Source organism: Orcinus orca, chromosome 2 (genome assembly GCF_937001465.1).
Source record: "Orcinus orca chromosome 2, mOrcOrc1.1, whole genome shotgun sequence".
NCBI classification, from domain to species: Eukaryota; Metazoa; Chordata; class Mammalia; order Artiodactyla; family Delphinidae; genus Orcinus; species Orcinus orca.
The window spans coordinates 79,663,880-79,681,363 of NC_064560.1; the positions used below are offsets into that span (position 1 = coordinate 79,663,880).

The window sequence follows — 17,484 nt, forward strand, 5'->3', positions numbered from 1 at the left end:
TTGTATTTTTTTAACAGGTGTTAACTGTGGGCTTTTCATATATTGCCTTTATTATGTTTAAATATGTTTCCTTTATATCCAGTTCATTGAGAGTTTTTATTATAAATGAATGTTGAATTTTGTCAAATGCTTTTTCTGATTCTATTGAGATGTTTATATAATTTTATTCTTTGTTTTATTAATGTAAATCAATTATTTTTATGTATATTTTCCATAGGTTGGATTTATAGTTTTATAACCTTAAACAACTAGTAGAGATAACATAATGTTTTTGAGTACTAAACCTAGGTAGAAAAAATTTGTATGTTCATTATATTTAATGCTGAAAACTCTGAAGTTATGCCTGTTTTTACTTTACCAACCATTTGGAAATTAGAATCATTTAACAAAAATTTCCCAGGTAAAAGAAAACTTTATCATCTGGAGGTAGAAAATGTCACATTTACATAACACATGCCTACATACACACATTAGGAACATGCATAAACTTACAGAAAGATGGACAGAGTAATTTTAGAGCTAAGTATAAAATTTTAGCCTTGACTTGATGAACATAGTAATACTATCTCAGTGGTATATCTTCACTTTATATGTTAACCTGAATTGTGTTTCTGGTAAATGGGACATGAAGGTTACCTGTTTACCAATATTTGTGGAAGAGATTAGTAATATTCTCTTTGGTCCTAACATGTAATCTGATGGAGGCTGTAGTGGTTGCTTCGGATTCCATATTTCCTTGAGAACACTGAATGGATGATAAGAAACCTAAAGTTAAAGTGACTATGGGAGTTGAGAGACAGGATTTGAAGGTGAAATTCTGGCAGTCTGGACAGAGGGATGGAGAAGGTAGGGGGCACATCAAAGGATTCAAGGAAACTGAAGGGAAAATACAAACCAGTAAAATGTGGAAGGAAAAGAAGATGCATGAGAAGAGAATGGGTTTAGAGAAGCCACATTGAAAGGATCTAATATTTCTCAAATAGGCCATTGACTGTCCAATTATTCTTAGTAAAATCATGCCAACAAGAAAGGAAGCCAATGGAGTTGGTGCAGCGTATACTCAGCAAGGTTTCAAGAAGGGGGTTGTCTGTTCACTGAGAAGTTTCCATGTTTTATAGCTAATGATATACTTATAATTACGCATAAATAACCTTGGGACTCTAACCCAGCTTTTTACACTCAGTTATTTGCCTGGGACTCTAACACAGCTTCTTACAAACAAAGAAACCTAGCCCTCTAATCCATCCTCTGTTTGGGTCTCTAATCTTTCTTCTAGAGTGTACTCAAATGCTTATGAATCAAAATCTGTCCCTACAGCTTTAAGGGATATTTGTCTGAACCAGTGGTTTAGGAAATGAACTCACCAAAGTATCTCTGTTCTATCAGTCAGGAGTAGAGACGAAAAGTTTTCAAAGGTGCACACTTCAGGTACTGGGTAAGGTATCTGAGACTCCAGTGATGACTCTGATTTATCCAAGTAGAGATATTTTAACTGTCAAAGAAAAAAACAGAGATTAAATGGAGATAAAAAACGGGTTTCATTCAGGACTATTGCAAAGGATAAATTATCTCAGTATAGAAACAGGCTTAATTCCAAAAATATCATGGGCAAGTGGGAATTTATAGCCTGGAAGTTTGGTGGGGTTCAGTGAATGAAAAATTGCTAAGAGGAAACATGAATTGTAATGGGGATTTTGTTTAAGCCAACTTAACAGGATTCTTGCTGAAGACAGGTCTGACTGATTAGTCATCACCTGTTGCACGGTGGAGAATTTAAATCATGATTAGATATGTGTGGTGATCAGACATGCATTATAATAGACCCTTGCTAAACTAACTAAGCAGGGTTCATGCTAAGCATTTTACATGGAAATACACAGAATGATATGGAGAAGGTTTAGGAAATTGACTAAAATTTGTTGAATCAAAGAATCTGTATCACTACAAAAGAGATATTGGGCAACTATTCAAAAAATAGAGATAAGAAAGTATGTCTGGCACACAGAATATCCCTAAGAGTTTCTTTTATTATTACTATGCCCTATGATTAAGGTTAATAAAAAAAACTACAACTGCCAAATATACGTAGGACTACATGTACATGTAGACATGTACCAGATCCTTCATGGATGAAGGTTTTGGTCATCCCATAAAATAAAAACAACCAAGACCATCTATGGTGCTTGCTGAAGCAATGGGAATACATTGAGGCAGTAGCAGAAGGTAGTTATAAATATCATCTACTATCACACAATCAGTTACAGAAAAAAGAGTTATGATTGTCATGAGTATTTCTTATTATGAATATGTTTGTGTGTGTATATATATTATATATATATATAAAATCTCAGATATTTTTGTTTTCTATCATCTATTATTTACTTATCATATAATATGTACCAACTTTATGTTATAGTATTTAAGTATTGTTAATTTTATATCATACTATATTTTATGAGATATTTAAATAAGACTAAACATAGTAGAGAACTTTACTTCCTCTTCTGGGGAGGGACTAGTGTGTTTCTGTAGTATGAAGAATACTTCTACCATGTTAGGTAGAATTATGACCATGCTATTTTTCTTTTTTAAAAAATATTTATTTATTTTCTTTCTTTATTCTTATTTTTTTGACTGACTTGGGTTTTAGTTGCAGCATGCAAGCTCTTATTTTATTATTATTATTTTTTTAATTTTGGCATTGTTGGGTTGCAGCACACAGGATCTTTGTTGTGGCACATAGGCTCTTCACTGTGGGGGGTGGGCTTCTCTGTAGTTGTGGAGAATGGGCTTCTCTGTAGTTGTGGTGTGTGGGTTTTCTCTTCTCTAGTTGTAGTGCGTGGGCTCCAGAGCACATGGGCTCTGTAGTTTGCAGCATGTGGGCTTTCTAGTTGAGGTGCATGGGCTCAATAGTTGTGGTGCATGGGCTTAGTTGCCCCGTGGCATGTGGGATCTTAGTTCCCTAACCAGGGATTGAACCCACGTCCCCTGCTTTGTAGGATAGATTCTTCACCACTGGACTACCAGAGAAGTCCCAGCATGCAGGCCCTTTGTTGTGGCTCATGGGCTTCTCTCTGGTTGGGGTGTATGGGCTTCTCTCTAGTTGTAGCGTGTGGTTTTTTTGTTTGTTTCTTTCTCTAGTTGAGGCACGCTGGCTCCAGGGCACATGGTCTCTGTAGTTTGCGACATGTGGTCTCTCTTGTTGAGGCTTGTGAGCTCAGTAGTTGTGGCGTGGGTTTAGTTGTCCCTCAGCATGTGGGATTTTAGTTCCCCAACCAGGGATTGAACCCATGTTCCCTGCATTGGAAGGCAGATTATTTACCACTGGACCACCAGGGAAGTCCTGCTATTGTTCTTATTTGAAGATTAAGTATGGTTGAAGGCAATGCATATATATGTCACATTAATGAAGGCGAGACTTGCAGTGTTTAATTTTATGTCTACTTGGTAGGGCTAAGAAAAGTCCAGATAGCTGGTGATGCATTATTTCTGGGTGTGTCCTTGAGCACGTTTCTGGAAGGGATTAACATTTGATTCAGTCAACTGAGTAAAGAGATCCACTCTCACTAGTGTGGGAGAACATGAAGAGTTGGAACAGGGGGCCAGAATAGAATAAAAATTCAAAGAAAGGGCATATTCCTCCTCACTTCTAGAACTGGGACATCCATTTTTTCCTGCCCTGGGACATAAGAAGTCCTGGTTATTAGGCCTTTGAACTCTGGGATTTATACCAAGGGGCCCCTCGTTCTTGGACCTTTTGCTTGGGACTAAGAGTTACAGCATGGGCTCCCCTGGTTCTCAGCTCCTGGACACAGAATGAATTACAACACCTGCTCTTTTGGTATCTGGCTAACAATTGGCATATTGTGGAACTTTTGTACTTCATGTAATTTCTACAATGACTCTCATATCTAGCTATTTATCTATTGATCTATCATCTCTATTTATTTATTATCTTTCTATCTATCTATCTATCTATCTATCTATCTATCTATCTATCTATTATACTATGTGTTTTTCTGAAGATTCCTAAATACCAGAGAATCCTAAGGGATTGGAATGTTATGGTGAATTAACTATTGGTATGGATAGTAGTTCTTGAAAACAGGATTTTAAAGATGAGTATTCTGAATTTATCCTGGGGTTTCTGAAATTTCTCTCTAATTTGATTAGATATAAAGAAGCTAATAATTCTATTTCCACTAGGAAATAGAGCCCTATTTGTCCATGGTATGACCTATTTATAGAGATACACAAAATACCTACGTTTGATATTCTTAATTAGCCACTTATAAGAAGAAAGGAGCTAAATAACCTGTATATAATAATTTCAAACATTTTTTGTAAAGGATTATAGTGACACTGGTTGATTCCTCCTATTATTGCTACCAAAGTTGTGAAAGAAAACGACGAGCTCAAAAATTTGAAATCTCACCTGAAGCATTATATCAATTACATGAAAACTTTAAGCTGTGCCTTGAGGAAGAGGCTTATATCCTTGCAGGGCTGAAATTGCTACAAATTAAACTATGATTGGATGAATTTCAAAGCAAGTTGATCTCTAGACTCCTAAGATGTCTAACTTTAAAGCCAGGATATTGATTGAGGAAAAGTAATGTCTTGTTAATTAAGATGGAAAATGTGAAAAGATGCTGATGAAACTGGGGTCATCAAGTCACTACATTGTGTTGAGTCTCCTTTCCAGTAGAAGTCTCAGTGGAAGTGACTTCCCTAACAACATTAGCAGTGACATTCCCATCCCAAGTTGTAGCAGCCTCCTAATCCACAGTGGTATCAACATTTGTACCTCCATCAGAGGGACTTAACTCTGCATTACTGGAGGTGACAATAATGGACTCTCCTGAGGCAATTGCCACCCATGTCTAAACTCAAACTTAAAAGGCCCCTAAAGGCAGGGTACAAAATGTGGCCCATGTGGAGCTGCACTGCACTCTTAAGGAACTACTTGAGTTTTCTGATTTATGCAATTGGAAATCTGGGGAATATGTGTGGGAATGGGAATTAAGGCATGGAATAATGGTTAAAAAATATAAATTTGGATCAACTGAATTTATTGATGTGGGTTAACTACCAGAGATTCTACTTTTAGTTTTGCAGCATGGAGAATTAGAAAAGGCTCTAATGGTTTCTTTGGATAATAGGTGAAAACCTGGCTCAAAAGATGGCCCACCATGAGCAAAATAGAGATGCCAGATATACTTTAGCTTATATATAAGGAAACATTCAAAAGATTAGGGTGATTGGAATGTTAGAGTGAACTATTCATTTAAGGCCTACTCACCCACAATGGAAGGATCTGGATATGGGAGGATCTTTTACCAATACTTCAAGATATAAATTTGGAATGATAGCCCCAGCTTCCTTGAAGTGCTCTGTAATTTTCTCCTCTGTGGGCCAGAACTTACAGTGGGAACCACAGTCACTCAATTTGAAACTCTGAATGTTGTGGGAGTAATTGGGTCCCAGGGTGTCAGGAACCAAGTGGCTTTACTCATCCAAAAGTCAATGTAGTTTAGTTATTGTAATGGAAGGAGTAAAAGCACTGATCAGAATAGTCTGATTCACATAGACCTATAGAGTAGCCTAGTTAATTAACCACGGCATTCCAAGAAATGAAAAATATATGAAGTCTACAAAATTCTTACTTATTCTATATAAACAGAAAAGTTCTAGGTCACAGAACAAAAGTATAACTTGAGTAATTAAAATGGTGAGTCACAGTTACTCAATCAATTCCCCATCTTGAGCAAACCCAGAACTCTTTGAATAAAGTGGAGACCAGGTCCCCTTGAGAAAGAACCTTTGCACACTACCAGAAATTTACAATGTTTTTCTCTCAGCCTTTCCCAAAGGGACATACTGCTTTGGGGGGAAAGGAAATAATAAGAAGTGTATCTCTTCAGTTAGTGTAAGTGTTTATGGGAGTCAGATGTTCAGTGGTATTTTAGTACTGGCCCATCTCACATTGTGTCAAGCACATCACATGCATCTTGTAGTTAATTCCCCAGTTCTAGTATGCCTATTTGGAGTAGAAATATTTAGCAACTGGCATAATCCCCACATAGGTTTCTTGACATTTGGTGTGATGGCAATTATAATGGGAAAGGCCAAATGGAAGCCATTAGAACTACTTATACCTAGGAAAATAGCCAATCAAAAGTAGTACATAGCATTCCTGTGGAGTTTGCAGAGATTATTGCTATTATCAGGACATGAAGATGCAGGGATGGTGATTCCCACCACATCCACATTCAAATCTTTTATATGGCATGCACAGTAAGAGATGGATCTCTGAGAAACACAGTGGATTATGGCTAGCTTAACCAAGTTGTGACTCCTAATGTAGCCATTGTACCATATGTGGTTTTATTGCTTGAGCAAATTCATGCATCCCATGGTACCCATTATGCAGCTATTTATTTATGAACATCCTTTTTCTCCAACCTGCTCGTAAGGCCTACCAGAAAATTTTTCTTTCACCTGGCAAGGTTAGTGAATACTTTCATGGTCCAACTTCAGAGGCATATTAATTCTCCAGCTCTATGTCACCACTTAGTTTTTTAGCATTTCAGGAAACTTAATTGCCTTTCCCTTCCAAAAGATATCATACTAGTTCATTGCATTGATGACATTATGTTGATTGGACTTAGCAGAAATAGCAAGTTCTCTAGATTCATTAGCAAGACATTTGTGTATCAGAGGGTAGGAAATAAATCTGACTAAAATTCAAGGTCCTTCTATCTCAGTGAAATTTCTGGGATCCCAGTGGTGTGGGGATTGTCCATACATTTCTTTTAAAGTGAAGGACAAGTTTTTCCATCTGGTCCCTCCTACAACCGAGTAAGAGGTACAATGCCTACAAGGCCTCTTTGGCTTTCTGAGGCAATGTACTCATAACTTGGGTGTATTACTTTGGCCCATATGTCAAATTAACCAATAATCTGCTACTTTTGAGTGCGGCCACAAAACTAGAGAACATTCTACAACAGGTTAAGGCTGTGAGTCAAGCTGTTCTGCCACTTGGGCTATACATTTCAGCAGATCCAATTGTTCTAGAAGTTTCATTGGCAGAAGGAATGCTGTTTGGAGCATTTTGGCAGTCTTTAAGGGTAAAGTGGATGCAAACTTCTAGGATGTTGGAACCGAGTCCTATTATCCACAGATATATGCTCTCCTTTTGAAAAAAAAAAGCTCTGGCCTGCTACTGGGCCTACCAGAGACTGAATGTGAACATGTACCACAAAGTCACCAGGCAACTGAAGCTGCCTATCATAAACTTAGTAATATCTGACTTACCAAGTCTTAAATTTGGTAGTGCACTGAAAATTATATCTTAAAACAAAAAGGGTATACATGTGATCAGGTCAGGAACCCCCCTGAAGGCACAAGTAAGTTACATGAAATAGTGGCTGAAATATCCATGGCCATTACTTCTGTTACACTGTCTTTTCTTCCCAACATGCACTTATGGCCTCATGAAGAACTACCTTAGATCAGTTTAAAAAAGGAAGTCTTAGGCCTAGTTTAATGATGCTTTATTCATGATATGTGGCCACCATAAGTGGAGAGCTACAGTAGTACAGCCTATCTCTGGGGCATGTGTAAAGGGTTGTGGTGAAGTAAATTCCTCCCAGTGAGCAAATCATCAAGCATTGTAGCAGGTTGTTCACTTAGCTTTGAAGAAGAAATGGCCAAAATTATGATTATATACCAATACACATCCTGTGGCTAATGTTTTGGCTTGATGGTCAGGGACTTTCTGAAAGGGACATGTTTAAAAAATTGGTGACAATAAACGTTGGGAAAGAAGTGGATAGATAGTCTCTCAATGGGGGAAAATACCTGAAAATTTCATTTCCCATGTGAATGCTCACCAAATCCACCTCAGCAGAGGAGGATTTCCATAATCAAGTGAATAGAATAATGACAAGCCAGTGGATATCAGTCATCCTCTTTTCCCTGCCATCCAGGTAGTTTTCAACAGACTTAGCACAAAGTGTTCATGAATGCATAGATGGAAGTTATGCAAGGACTTAGAAATATTACATTTTTTAAACAATAAACTCATTTAAATGTTTTTAATGTCATAAAAAACTCTTATGGTAAACGTTATATAAAACAGTAATGATGTAAAATTACTGTACTATAAGATGAATTAAAAAATTTGTGATAAGGATTATGTGAAATATCTTGTTTTTGAAGTATAATTGATTTAGAGTAAATAGTGTGTCTGTTTCAAGTGTACAGCAAAGTTATATATATATGATTCAGATTATTTTCCATTACAGATTATTGCAAGATATTGAATATAGTTCCCTGTGCTATACAGTAAATCCTTGCTGCTTATCTATTTTATGTATAGTAGTTTGTATCTGTTAATATCATGCTCCTAATTTATCCTTCCTCCATCCCTTTCCCCTTTGGTAACCATAAGTTTGCTTTCTATGTCTGTGAGTCCGTTTCTGTTTTGTGTATAGATTTATTTGCATTATTTTTTTAGATTCTACATGTAAGGAACATCATATAATATTTGTCTTTCTCTGACTTACTTCACTAAATATAATATTCTCTAGGCCCATCCATGTTGCTGCAAATGGCAACATCTTATTCTTTTTTTATGGCGGAGTAATTGTATGTGTGTGTGTGTGTGTGTGTGTGTGTGTGTGTGTGTATATATATATATATATATATATATCCATATCTTCTTAAGGCAATCACCTGTTGATGGGCACTTGGGTTGTTTATGGCTATTGTAAATAATGCTGCTATGAACAGTGGAGTGCCTGTGTCTTTTCAAATTAGAGTTTTCATCTTTTCTGGATATATACTCAGGAGTGGGATTGCTGGGACATATGGTAGCTCTATTTTTAGTTTTTTTAAGGAACCTCCATACTGTTTTTAACAGTGGCTGCACCAATTTACATTTCCACCAACAGTGTAGGAGGATTCTCTTTTCTACACAAGTCTCCAGCATTTATTATTGGTAGACATTTTGAAGATAGCTGTTCTGACCATTGTGACATGGTACATCATTAAGGTATTGATTTGCATTTCTGTAATAATTTGCAATGTTGAACCTCTTTTCATGTGCAGATTAGCCACAGACATGTCTTCTTTGGAGAAATGTCTATTTAGGTCTTCTTCCATTTTTTGATTGGGTTTTTTATTGTTTTGATATTGAGGTGTATGGGCTGTTTGTATATTTTGAATACCCCTTGTCAGTCACATCACTTGCAAATATTCTCCATAATTTCTGTAAGTTGTCGTTTTTCTGTGCAAACTTTTAAGTTTGATTAAGTCCCATTTGTTGATTTTTGCTTTTATTTCTTTTGCCCTGGGAGACTCATCTAAGTAAATGCTGCTACGATTTATGTCTGAGAATGTTTTGCCTTCTCTTCCAGAAGTTTTATGGTGTCATGTCTTATACATAGGTCTCTAAAATATTTTAAGTTTATCTTTGTATATGGTGTGAGGGAGTGTTCTACTTTCATTGATTTACACATTGCTGTCCAACTTTTCCAACACCATTTGTTGAAGTGAATGTCTTTACTTCATTGCACATTGTTCCATCCTTTGTTGTAGATTGACTGTAGGTGTGTGGGTTTATTTCTGGGCTGTCTATTCTGTTTCATTGTTCTATATGTCTGTTTTTGTGCCAATACCATGCTGATTTGATTTCTGTAGCTCTGTAGAGAAGCCTGAAGTCTGAAAGGGTTATGCCTCCAGATTTGTTCTTTTTCCTTAGGATTGCTTTGGCAATTCTGGGTCTTTTGTGGTTCCATATAAATTTTAGGATTATTTGTTCTAGTTCTGGAAAAATGTCATGGGCATTTTGATAAGGATTGTATTAAATCTGTAGATTGCTTTGGGTAGTATGGTCATTTTAACAATATTAATTTGTCCATTCTGAAAGCATGGGATACCTTTCCACTTCTTTGAATCATCTTTAATTTCCTTTATCAATGTTTTATAGTTTTCAGCATGTAGATATTTCACTTCCTTGTTTAAGATCATTTCTACGTATTTTATAGGATTCCAAATAGGAATGTCTTTTTACTTTTTCTCTTTTTGTTCTTTCATTGTTTGTGTAAAGAACTACAAAGAATTACAGTATATTAATCTTGTATTATGCTGCCTTACTTGATTTATTTATTAGTTCTAATAGTTTGGTGGAGACTTTAGGGTTCTCTATAGAGAGTATCATGTTATTTTCAAATAGTGACTGACCTCTTTGCTTTCAATGTGGATACCTTTTATTTATTTTTCTTATCTAATTGTTGTGGCTAGGATTTGCAATCTTTTGTTGAATACAGGTGGTGAGAGTGGGTATCCTTATCTTGTTCCTGAATTTACTGGGAATTCTTTCAGCTTGTCACTGTTTAGTATTGTGTTGGGTGTGCATTTGTCATAAATGGCTTTCATCATGTTAGATATGTTCTCTCTATGTGCACTTCGGTGTTAGTTTTATCATGAACGGATGTTGAATTTTGTCAAATGCATTTTTTTGTATCTATTGAGATGATGATGTGATTTTAAAAAACTTTTTTTCTTTATCACAATATCCTGCTTTATTGTCTTTTTTTACATTTTTAAAAAATTGAAGTTGATTTATTGATTTACAATGTTGTGTTAGTTGCAGGTATATAGCACAAAGATGATTCAGTTTTATATATGTGTATATATATATATATATATATAAAAAAGAATATATATATGCATATATATATTCTTTTTCAGATTCATTTCTCTTATAGGTTATTATAAAACACTGAGTATATTTCCTTGTGCTATACAATAGGTCCTTGTTAGTTATCTATTTTATGTATGGTAGTATGTATATGTTAATCCCAAACTCTTAATTTATCCCTCCTCCTCCTTCCCTTTTGGTCACCATAGGTTTGTTTTCTATGTCTGTGGGTCTATTTCTGTTTTGTATATGAGTTTACTTGTGTCATTTTCTTTAAGATTCCATATGTAAGCAATATCATATGATATTCGTCTTTCTCTGTTTGGCTTACTTCACTTAGTATGATAATCTCTAAGGCCACCCATGTTGCTACAAATGGCATTATTTCATTATTTTTTTATGGCTGAGTAATATTCCACCACATCTTCTTTATCAATTCATATGTCAATGGGTATTTAGGTTGCTTCCTAGTCTTGGCTATTATAAATAGTTCTGCAGTGAACATTGGGGTGCATGTATCTTTTCAAATTATGTCCTTCTTCGAATATATGTTCAGGAATGGGATTGCAGTATCATATGTTAGCTTTATTTTTCATTTTTAAATAAAATTTCATACTGTTCTCCATAGTGACTGTACCAGTTTACATTCCCACCAACAGTGTAAGAGGGTTCCCTTTTCTCCACACCCTCTCCAGCATTTATTATTTGTAGACATTTTGATGACTGTCATTCTGACTGGTGTGAAGTGGTACCTTATTGTAATTATGAATTTCATTTTTCTAATAATTAGCATTGTTTTGCATCTTTTCATGTGCCTTTTGGCCATCTGTATGTCTTCTTTGGAGAAATCTTTATTTAGATTTTCTGCCCATTTTTGATTAGTTTGTTTTTTTCCTACCAAGCTGTATGAGCTGTTTCTATATTTGGGATTTAAGCCCTTGTCCATTGCATTGTTTGAAAATTTCCCCCATTCTGTAGGTTTTCTTTTTATTTTGTTTATGGTTTCCTTTCCTGTGCAAAATCTCTCAAGTTTAATTAGGTCCTATTTGATTTTTTTTTTTTTTTTGGCAGTACGTGGGCCTCTCACTGTTGTGGTCTCTCCTGTTGCAGAGCAGAGGCTCTGGACGTGCAGGCTTAGTGGCCATGGCTCACGGTCACAGCCGCTCCACGGCATGTGGGATCTTCCCTGACCGGGGCACGAACCCATGTCCCCTGCATCTTCAGGTGGACTCTCAACCACCGTGCCACCAGGGAAGCCCTAGTTTTGTTTTTATTTGCATTACTATAGGAGACACATCCAAAAAGATGTTGCTGTGATATCTGTCAGAGAGGTTTCTTCTTATGTTTCCATCTAGAAGTTTTTATATATCTGGTCTCACATTTAGGTTTTTAATCCATTTTGAGTTTACTTTTGTGTACGGGAGTTAGAGAATGTTTTACTTTTATTCTTTTAATGTAGCTGTCCAGTTTTCTCAGCATCACTTATTGAAGAGACTGTCTTTTCTACATTGTATATTCTTGCCTCCTTTATCATAGATTAATTGACCACAGGTTCATGGGTTTATTTCTTGGCTTTCTATACTGTTCCATTGATCTATATTTCTGTGTTTGTGCCAGTACCATACTGCTTTGATTATTGTGGCTTTGTAGTCTAGTCTGAAGTCAGGGAGCCTGATTAGAAGAGCTCTGTTTTTCTTTCTCAAGATTTCTTTGGCTATTTGGGGACTTTTGTGTTTCCATATAAATTAAAAAAAAATTATTAACATATACTTGATTTACAATTTTGTGTTAGTTTCTGATGTATAGTAAAGTGTATCAGTTATACATGTATATATCTCCACACTTTTTTAGATTCTTTTCCCATGTAGGTCATTACAAAATATTGAAAAGAGTTCCCTGTGCTATACAGTAGGTCTTTATTAGTTAACTATTTTGTACATAGTGGTGTGTATATGTTAATTCCCAGGCTCCCAATTTATCCTTCCCCCCCTTACCCCACTGATAACTGTAAATTTTTTTTCCTACAACTGTGGCTCTAATTTTGTTTTGTAAATAGGTTCATTTGTACCCTTTTTTTAGATTCCACATATAAGCAGTATCATATGATATTTGTCTTTCTCTGTCTGACTTACCTCATGCAGTTTCACAATCACTAAGTCCATCCATGTTGGTGTAAATGGCTGAGTAATATTATTTTGTTCTTTTTTATGGCTGAGTAATATTCCATTGTATATATGTGCCACATCTTTTTTATCCATTCATCTGTCGATGGACACTTAGGTTGTTTCCATGTCCTGGTTATTGTAAATAGTGCTGCAGTGAGAACTGTGGTACATGATGCTTTTTGAGTTATGGTTTTCTCAGGGTATATGCCCTGTAGTGGGATTGCTGGGTCATATGGTAGTTCTATTTTTAGTTTTTTAAGGAACCTCCATACTGTTCTCCAAAGTGACTGTATCAATTTTTATTCCCACCAAGAGTGTAGGAGTGTTCCCTTTTCTCCACATCCTTTCCAGCATGTATTATTTGTAGACTTTTTGATGATGGCCATTCTGAATGGTGTGAGGTGATACCTCATTGTGCTTTTGATTTGCATTTCTCTAATGATTAGTGGTGTTGAGCATCCTTTCACATGAATTTTTGGCAATTGTATGTCTTCTTTGGAAAAATGTCTATTTAGGTCTTCTGTCCATTTTTGGATTGGGTCATTTGTTTCTTTGATATTGAGCTACATGAGCTGCTTGTATATTTTGGAGATTAATCCTGTGTCAGTTGCTTCATTTGCAAATATTTTCTCCCATTCTGAGGGTTGTCTTTTCATCTTTTTTATGGTTTCCTTTGTTGTGCAAAAGCTTTTAAGTTTCATTAGGTCTTGTTGGTTTTTTTTCTGTTTGTTTGTTTGTTTTTATTTCCATTACTCTAGAGGTGGGTCAAAAAGAATCTTGCTGTGATATATGTCATAGAATGTTCTGCCTATGTTTTCCCCTAAGAGTTTTATAGTGTCTAGCCTTACATTTAGGTCTTTAATCCATTTTGAGTCTATTTTTTGTGTATGGTGTTAGGAAGTGTTCTAATTTCGTTATTTTACATGTAGCTTTCCAGTTTTCCCAGCACCACTTGTTGAAGAGGCTGTCTTTTCTCCATTGCATATGCTTGCCTCCTTTGTCAAATATAAGGTAAGCATATGTGCATGTGTTTATCTATGGGCTTTCTATCCATTTCTACTGATCTATATTTCTGGTTCTGTGCCAGTACCATACTGTCTTGATTACTGTAGCTTTGTAGTATAGCATGAAGTCAGGGATCCTGATTCCTCTAGCTCCATTTTTCTTTCTCAAGATTGTTTGGGCTATTCAGCAGCACTGATTGAAGAGACTGTCTTTTCTCTATTGTATATTCTTGCCTCCTTTGTCATAGATTAGGTGAGCATAGGTGGTTGGGTTTATCTCTGGACTTTATATCCTGTTCCATTGATCTATATTTCTGTTTTTGTGCCAATACCATACTGTTTTGTTGACTGTAGCTTTGTAGTATAGTCTGAAGTCAGGGAGCCTGATGGCTCCAGCTCTGTTTTTCTTTCTGAAGATTGCTTTGGCTATTTGGGGACTTTTGTGTTTCCCTACAAATTGTAAACAATTTTGTTCTGATTCTGTGAAAAATGCCATTGGTGATTTGATAGAGATTGCATTGAATCTGTGGATCACTTTGGGTAGTATAGTCATTTTGACAATATTGATTTTTCCAACCCAAGAACATGGTATATCTCTCCATCTCTTTGTGTCATTTTTTCTGTCTTTCATCAGCATCTTATAGTTTTCTCAGTTCAGATCTGTTGCCTACTTAGGTAGGTTTATTCCTAGGTGTTTTATTCTTTGAAGTGAAGTTAAATAGGATTGTTTCCGTAATGTCTTTTTGTGATTTTTCATTGTTAGTGTATAGGAATGCAAGAGATTTCTGTGTATTAATTTTGTATCCTGAAACTTTACTGAATTCATGATGAGATCTAGCTTTTTTTGGTAACATCTTTAGGATTTTCTATGTATAGTAGCATGTCACATGCAAAGAGTGAGTTTTACTTCTTTTGCAATTTGGATTCCTTAATTTCTGTTTCTTCTCTGATTGCCATGGGTATGACTTCCAAAACTATGTTGAATAAAAGTGACAAGAGAGGACATCCTTTCCTGTTCCTGACCTTAGAGGAAATGCTTTCAGTTTTTCACCATTGAGAATGATGTTTGTTGTGGGTTTGTCATATATGGCCTTTATTATATTGAGATAGGTTCCCTCTATGCCCACTTTCTAAAGAGTTTTTTTTTAATCATAAATGGATGTTGAATTTTATCAAAAGCATTTTTTGCATCTATTGAGATGATCATATGGTTTTTATTCTTCTATTTGTTGATGTAGTGTATCACATTAACTGACTTGATTTTATTGAAGAATTCTTGCCTCCCTGGGATGAATCCTACTTGATCATGTTGTATTATCCTTTTAATGTGTCGTTGGATTCTGTTCTCTAGTATTTTATGGAGGATTTTTGCGTTTACGTTCACTAGTGACATTGGCCTGTAATTTTCTTTTTTGTGTGATATCTTTGTCTGGCTTTGGTATCAGGGTGATGGTAGCCTCATTGAATGTCTTTGGAAATGTTTCTTCCTCTGCAATTTTTTTGGAAGAGTTTGAGAAGGGTAGGTGTTATCTCTTCTCTAACTGTTTGATAGAATTCACCTTTGAAGCCATCTGGTCCTGGACTTTTTTTGGTTGGAATTTGAAAAATCACAGATTAAAATCAGTACTTGTAATTGGTCTGTTCATAGTTTCTATTTTTTCCTGCCTCAGTGTTGGGAGATTGTACCTTTCTATGAATTTGTCCATTTCTTCTTGGTTGTCTGTTTTATATATAGTTGCTTGTAGCAGTCTCTATGGTCCTTTTTGTTTCTGTGGTGTCCATTGTCACTCCTTTTTTATCCTAATTTTATTGACTTAGGCCCTCTCCCTTTTTTTTTTTTCTTGATGAGTCTGGCTAAAGGTTTATCAATTTTGTTTATCTTTTCAAAGGACCAGCTTTTAGTTTCATTCATCTTTTCTACTGTTTTCTTAGTCTGTATTTTATTTATTTCTCTTCTGAGTTTTATGATGTCTCTCCTCCTGCTAACTTTGGGTTTTGTTTGTTCTTCTTTCTCTCATTGTTTTAGGCATAAAGTTAGTTTTTTTATTTGAAATTTTTCTTGTTTCCTGAGGTAAGCTTGTATCACCATAAACTTTTCTGTTAGAATTGCTTTTGTTGTGTCCCATAGAATTTAGATCATCATGTTTTCATTTTTATTTGTCTCTAGTCATTTTTTGATTTCCTTTTTAAGTTCTTCCATGATCCATTGGATGTTTAGTAGCATATTGTTTGGCCTCCACATTTCTGTGTTTTTTTTTCTAGTCAATTTCTAATCTTATAGTGTTGCAGTCAGAAAAGTTGTTTCATATGATTTCAATTTTAAATTTACATAAGCTTACTTTGTGGCCAAGCATGTAATCTATGCTGGAGAATGTTCCATGTGCAGTTGAAAAGAATATGTATTCTTTTGCTTTCAGATGAAATGCTCTGTAAATATCAATTAATTCCATGTGGTCTAATATGTCATTTAAGGCCTGTGGTTTCTTATGGATTTTCTGTCTGGATGGTAAGTGAGGTGTTAATATCCCCCATTGTTATTTATTTTTTTCCAGGGAGGGCATGTTTCCCATTGGGTCACTCCTGGGGGTACTGATTATTCTCACCAATGAATTAAACCCCACAGATTCTCTCTGAGCACACTAGCACACCAGGACAAGATCTGTCAGAATGTGACTCTAGTCTCAGGCTCACTATTATTGTGTTGTTATCAATTTCTCCTTTTATGTCTCTTAACATGTGCCTTATATATTGAGGTGTTTCTATGCTGGGTGCATATATATTTACAAGTGTTATACCTTCTTCATGGATTGATCCCTTGATCATTATGTAGTGTCCTTACTTATCTCTTGTAATAGCCTTTATTTTAAAGTCTATTTTGTCTGATATGAGTACTGCTACTCCAGCTTTCTTTTGATTTCCATTTGGGTGGAATAACTTTTTCCATCCCCTAACTTCAGTCTGTATATGTCCTTACATCTGATGTGGGTCTTTTGCAGACAGCATATGTAAGGGTATTGTTTTTGTATCCATTCAGCCAGTCTGTGTCTTTTGGTTGGAACATTTAATCTGTTTACATTTAAGGGAATTTTTGATATGTATGTCCATGTCATTATTTTGTTTACTACTTTGGTTCATTTTTGTAGGTCTTATTTTCTTCTTTTCCTCTTTTGTTCTCTTCCCTTGTGATTTGATGACTATCTTTACTGTTGTGTTTGAATACCTTTTTCTTTTTCATGTGTATACCTATTTTACATTTTTCTTTTTGCTATTACCATGAGGATTTAATATAGCTGTCTATACATATACAAATGATTGTTTTAACTTGATGATCTCTTAATTTCCAATGCATTTCAAATATCCTACATTTGTACTCTCTTCCTCTCACAGTTTCTGGTTTGGATATCATATTCATGTGTGCATGCTTTCCTACATTTAACGTATGTTTTCCTTTACTGGTGAGCTTTCCTATTTTGTCATTTTCTTGTTTCTAGTTGTGGCCTTTCTTTTCTGCTTAGAGAAGTTCTTTTAGTATTTGTTGTAAAGCTGATTTGGTGGAGCTGAATTCTTTTAACATTTGCTTGTCTATAAACCTTTTGATTTCTTCATC

General features: G+C 35.5%; 1 non-coding gene across 1 annotated transcript; it reads right to left on the reverse strand.

Annotated features, from left to right (window-relative positions):
• Positions 1–16,434: 16,434 nt before the first annotated feature.
• LOC117199009 (small nucleolar RNA SNORA3/SNORA45 family) lies at positions 16,435–16,563 on the reverse strand. Its single transcript, XR_004480184.2, has one exon. It is a non-coding gene; the product is annotated as a small nucleolar RNA SNORA3/SNORA45 family (small nucleolar RNA).
• Between the last annotated feature and the right edge of the window lie 921 nt (positions 16,564–17,484).